This window comes from Euprymna scolopes, chromosome 9 (genome assembly GCF_053919585.1).
Source record: "Euprymna scolopes isolate OS-2025 chromosome 9, ASM5391958v1, whole genome shotgun sequence".
NCBI classification, from domain to species: Eukaryota; Metazoa; Mollusca; class Cephalopoda; order Sepiida; family Sepiolidae; genus Euprymna; species Euprymna scolopes.
Genome location: NC_136490.1, coordinates 52,891,421 through 52,897,544, shown reverse-complemented (window position 1 = coordinate 52,897,544; position 6,124 = coordinate 52,891,421). Strand labels below are relative to the sequence as shown.

General features: G+C 33.7%; 1 pseudogene; it reads right to left on the bottom strand.

Annotated features, from left to right (window-relative positions):
- Positions 1-5,701: 5,701 nt before the first annotated feature.
- On the bottom strand, positions 5,702-5,818 carry LOC145285057 (5S ribosomal RNA; annotated as a pseudogene).
- Positions 5,819-6,124: the final 306 nt, after the last annotated feature.

Here is a 6,124-nt window from a genome sequence, read left to right as displayed (position 1 = left end):
TTGAAATACGTCTATCTTTATTTCATTTCTGTTTTCTTAAAATTTTTGTTTTTGTCTCTTGTTTATTTACAGCCTCTGCAAATGTCTGTCTACTGTTTGATTTGCCTCGTATTATTTTAGTTTATTTAAATCTTACCTCCCCTGTGCATTGTCTTATCAGTAGCTCTTCAATAAAAAAAGTACAGAAATTAAAAAAAGACAAAACCTGTCACAGCAGTTGGGCATTTTGAGAAGATTTTTATCGCAATGGCATCTGATTTTCAACTTAGCTTACCAAAGTGGAAACCCCTGGGAGATGTTTGTTGATATCTTAGACCTGTTATTATTGTTGTTTCCAAACCGGTAGGAATTAACACTCGCACACAAATGCACTCATGCACAGAAAAAGAAAATGCGATTTTTTTAAAATTCAGATTAAACAATAAAAAGAAAAATCATAAATTAACGAACTTTGTTAACTGTAAATAATCTCCATTTTTATTTTCACGTTCTTGAAGATCTGCAATAAAACAGATGTAGACGCCATCAAAGTCGATTGCTTTTTTTTTTTTTAGAAAAGTCTTACATAGACCTGTTTCATGTGTGTACTTTTTCCAGAGCCAAGACAAATGTTATAAGACCCCCTCTCTCTCTCTCTTTCTTTCAAATAAATGTACAAATAAGCTTAGTTTTGATGACCTCGGAGGAAGATTAAATCTGGACAATATAGGTAGATGTATGCAGAAGAGTAGACTCTGATGGTATGGCCACATTGAAAAAATTGTTTAGAGATCTTTGGGTTGGTAAATAAAGAGGTGAGGTAGCATGTTCAGATCACAGGGGAAGTTCAATGAAATTATGGGAGAAATTGATAAAAATGAACTTGAGAAAAAGATGGATAAATAATAACCTGGCCAGAGATAGGTTACAGTCAATTTCTAAAAGCCATCCACTATATGCCAGTTGCTAAATCGATGGAAATGATGATTCACAGTGAGAGTCTATACTAACAGAGTTCACAATAGTCATGAGTTCTCAACAACCAGTTCAACAATAATAACCTAGTTTCTGCTGGGCCAAGTTTTTTTTTTTTTTTTTTTTTTTGGAAATCGCTCCGGAAAATCGTGAATCAGCTTGATATAAAGAATTATCAAGAAGGAAAGATGGGTATTGCAATGATAAAAGCTGCTAATTGGCTTTAGTCTTGAGAAAAATCAAGGTTTTAGGTATGAGGACAACAAGTTTATTCCTGTAAAGTCCATCTGCCCAGGCGTGTTTTTTTTCGTTCAGAAAGTTTTAGTTTATTACCTGAGGCGCTCCTATCGGTTGATGTCAATGGCTTAGGAAGTTTTGTAGACAAAAATTCATTCCACCCAGCTTGCTGGCTTTTCAAAGCTTCATCTGAAATTATATCTAACCTCCTGGACAGGAGGTACGTGTGTGTGTGTGTGTGTGTGTGTGTGTGTGTGTGTGTGTGTGTGTGTGTGTGTGTGTATATGGATATATATTTTTTTATTATATTTCCACCCCAAACAAGGCACATTGCCACTTTGATGTAGGGGGCTACTATCAGGGACATAAGCATCAGGAGTACTATGTAGGGAGTTGGGCAGCAAAATGTCGGTTCACGTTACACTTGAACTTCTGCATGTCAGTACAGTTGGGGAAGCAAGGACCCAGAAGGGAATTCCAAAGTCTAGCGGTTCTGGGGAAGAAACTACTGGAGTAGAAGGCTCTCTTACATCTAGGGATCTCTACTGTGAAGGGGTGGGATTTAGCTTCTTGTCGGGTTTGTCAGTGGTATTTACATCAAAGGGGTACAAGTGCTTGCAGTTCGTCAGAGCATTCACCGTTAAAGTACTTGTAGAACAGGCAGAGGGATGCAACATTTCGTCGATGGGACAGAGGCTGAAGCTTATATGACAGTTCACAACCTATCAGATTGGCAACTCTCTCTTATACCTTGCCTAGGAGCGAGAGACTAATGGCAGAGGCACTAACCGAAATATGACGACAATACTCCATACATGGGCGAATGGTGGCCTTATAGAGGTACAGGATACTTTCGGGCATTAGTAGTTTTCTAGCACGGTAGAGAGAACCCACCTTCCTCGCAGTGGTCCTGGCAATACTCTTAATGTAATTGTTCCAACTCATGTTTCCTGTGAACGTTAGACTGAGGAGTTTAAAAGATGTACTTTCAGATAAAGAGTCCTTGGCCATTGCTATTAGTGATAGAGAAGGTTTCTTGTAATTATTGAAGGAAACAGTATTAGTCTTGGCAGCATTGAATGTGACCATCCGTTTTTGTTCCCATTCCACTACAGATCGGAGGTCATCCTCTAGTGTTTCTGCCATTTCTTTAGATATGTGTTAATTCAAAATTGTCATAGACCCTTGAATATTCATTTTGTTATTACTATACATTCTATGAGGTGACTGACCAAGTTTTATGATTTCAGGTTCAAATGGACAGTGACAGCAAGAACTGGAATACATCCTACTAAAGCCTGATTGTTAAATGCAATCTGGGCGTAAGTACACTGTAGAAGAACGATAAAAAACTTATGTATTGCTTTTGGACTAGCTTTCATGAATGGAGCATCAGTTTTTGAGTAGTATTATAGGGTCAAGGAAAACAGGGAGTCTGTGAGAGATGAGAAGTGTGGAAGGAGTAAGAAAGTCAGAACATCAGAGTTGTTTGGTTAAATAAAAAAAATGAATGGATAAAGATCGTTGCGTGTCTGTAGAGACAATGTATACAGTTTGATGTCAGTGTGGGAACTGTACACACAATTATTCATGAGGAATTGAAGATGCCGAAGATTTGTGCAAATTCATCAGTCCACAACTCCATCCTTGTTACAGACTATTTGACAAAGCTGGGCAGCAAGATAGTTCCTCACCCTCCATATTGTCCATCTTTTTGTTCGATTATAAGAAAAAAACCCTTAGACGTTATCGTTATGACACAATTGAGGAGATGAAAGAGGCTGTAACGAGGGTCGTTGACAGTCTCACACAAGAGGACTTGCATGGGGCCTTGCAGAAGCTGTTGGAAAGGTACAAGGGCATTGCAGCCGGAGGAGATTACTTTGTAAGAGACTAGAGTTTAATGTGTGTGTGTTATCTATAAAAATGGGCATATGAAAAAAAGTCTGTAGCTTATTGAAGGCAGCGCATACATGCATACATACATAAATACATACACACACACATACACACACACACACATATATATATTCAGTAATGTGATTGATAATTTAAAATTCAAATTAGAATTAAATTAAAAATCCGTTTCACAAGAAGGAACAACAACAAACTCAATAATTTATACGATCGTTTCGGAAAACAATGTTTTTATTGTGGTAGACATTAAGCTACGGACAATAATTTTTACATATAGTATTTTAAAAAAAACGAAGTTTCCTCATCAGCAAAAGTATTTGGAAGGGTTTTTAATATATGTAAAAAATACCATAAATAAACCTAGCATTTAAAGTAAGGCAGATGTATCTGGAAAAAATTAAAATAAAAGGTATGTATTTACTTGATAATCAAATTAGTATGGGTTAAAGATAGAAATAAAATAGAATAAAATTATAAATCTGAATTTGGTTTGAATATATTATAATAATATATTTCTATTAAAATTCATAGACACATATATATATATATATATATATATATATATATATATATATATACATACACACGCATATACACGGATACATACATATATATATATAAAGTCATCCACATACAGTACTGTTTCGCTGTTTCACAGCTCATCAGTGCGGCTAGACAGGCAACTACCTCAAGCCAGGATTGAAACCCGACCGTTTGTACGGCAGTCAAGGCTCCTAACCATTACGCTATTGGCGGCTGCCTGAACGAGTAGTGAGTTTAACGATGTTTTAACATCGTCCGAAATACCTCCGCTCGATTTGTTTACACAAAGAGCGTCGCTTATATGCTAATGGTAATTCGTTTTTCACTTCTCAATATGCTCAACTCAAGGTGAGGAGCATTATAGTCATCCACATACAGTACTGTTTCGCTGTTTCACAGCTCATCAGTGCGGCTAGACAGGCAACTACCTCAAGCCAGGATTGAAACCCGACCGTTTGTACGGCAGTCAAGGCTCCTAACCATTACGCTTCTTCGCCTTTTGAAATCAGCAATTAAGGTCAAAGTATTCATATGGATGTTTAGTGTAGCTTTTCAACTTATGAAATGATAAATTTTTAAAAAGAACGCTAATGGAATATTTTATATCGGTTAGCATACATTTGATTAAAACGCTAAATTTAAAACTGAAGAAAGAAAGAGGAAGATAATCTTATTTCTTTAATTAAACAATGCAAGGGAGATAATTAGTATTTAATATATTATTTAGGAATAATAAATCAAGCAAACAAAATGTTATAATCTATTTGGAAATTACTGAATTTAATATTTGATAATTTATTTATTTATTGAAATTAAAAATATCATAGGTTAAGGCTAAGAATATATTTTAATAATATATAATATTGGTTGATATATCAGATCAATTAATATAAACAATAATATTGATGATCAAAATTTTTATTAATAAGCATATCAAGTTATAGTTTAATTTCAATAATTTTTACATACAGTATTTAAAAACACAAAAAAAACAGTTTCCTCATCATCAAAATATTGGGAAGGGTTTCTAGTATATGTAAAAGATACTATAAATAAACTTAGCATTTAAAGTAAGGCAGATGTATCTGGAAAAAATCAAAAGATATGTATTTAATTGATAAGTAAATTAATATGGGTTAAAGATAGAAATAAAATAAAATAAAATTATAAATCTGAATTTGGTTTAAATATAACATTATGATAATATATTTTTAATAAAACTTAAAAATTAAATACCAAGACACACACATATATGTATGTATATATATATATATATATATATATATATATATATATATATATATATATATATATATATATATACATACATACACACACATATATATATAATTATTTACCTTTTGATTCTTTGCCTTTTGAAATCAATAATCAATGACAAAGCATTCATATGGATGTTAATTGTAGCTTTTCAACTTATGAAATGTTAAGTTTTGAAAAGCACATTTTTATAATGATACTTGACTTTTTCATATTAAACTTAAAAGTTGCTATAACCTCATAACGAGTAATACTAAATATATAAAATCAACAGTAGGTGCTTTGATATGACAAGAGGGCGTTCGAAATGAATTATTCTGTTTAAAGCAAAAATGTAGCATGATACCTGACTTTAATTCAATTGTATATAAAAATAATTTTATAAAATCAACAATGCAATGTAGACTACAATATAGTGTGAACTTAGTCACTGCAAGAGGCAAGTGAAGCTTATTATTAGAGCAGGTAATCAATCGATTTGTTTGAAAACCAGCTATTTCCTCGATATCGATGACAATAAAAATATAGATGTGTGAATCATTCGTTTATCATAATTCAATCCAGGGAAACGTCGCGTACCCTGCTAGTATATGAAGGCTTCCATCAGTCTTGACAGACTATGGATACCCACTGTAAGGGTGCCTGCGCGTGAAATTTGTGTGGCAAGACTTGCGCAACCTCTAACCACGCCTCTCCTGAGTCAACATTGTTGCATACCAGTGGCAAGTTGAGGTACAAGACGACTGGAAACAATACCGAGATAAGCGGAGAGCACATACACCGCCTAGAATTCCCAAATGGTCACCCATCTGGTATTAGCCAGGCTCAACGTTGCTTAACTTCGGTGATCTGACGAGAACCGGTGTGTCAACGTGATTATGCCGTATACCCTGCTAGTATATATATATATATATATATATATATATATATATATATATATATATATATATAATTATGTTATCGGATAATATATTTTTAACAAAGCAAATCTTATCAAGATAAGAAAAGCTCAACACTCCTAAGAGATGAAAAACAATAATATTAAATCAAAGATGAAAAATAAAAGTTATATTAGGTTATAACTTTGTCATATCATCAGAACAATACTGAAAAGTACAAGGGAAAAGAAGAAAAAGGTAACCTGTTTATGCTATAGCATTTCGAAGCTAAATACTTCTCCACAGAAGACTAGAAA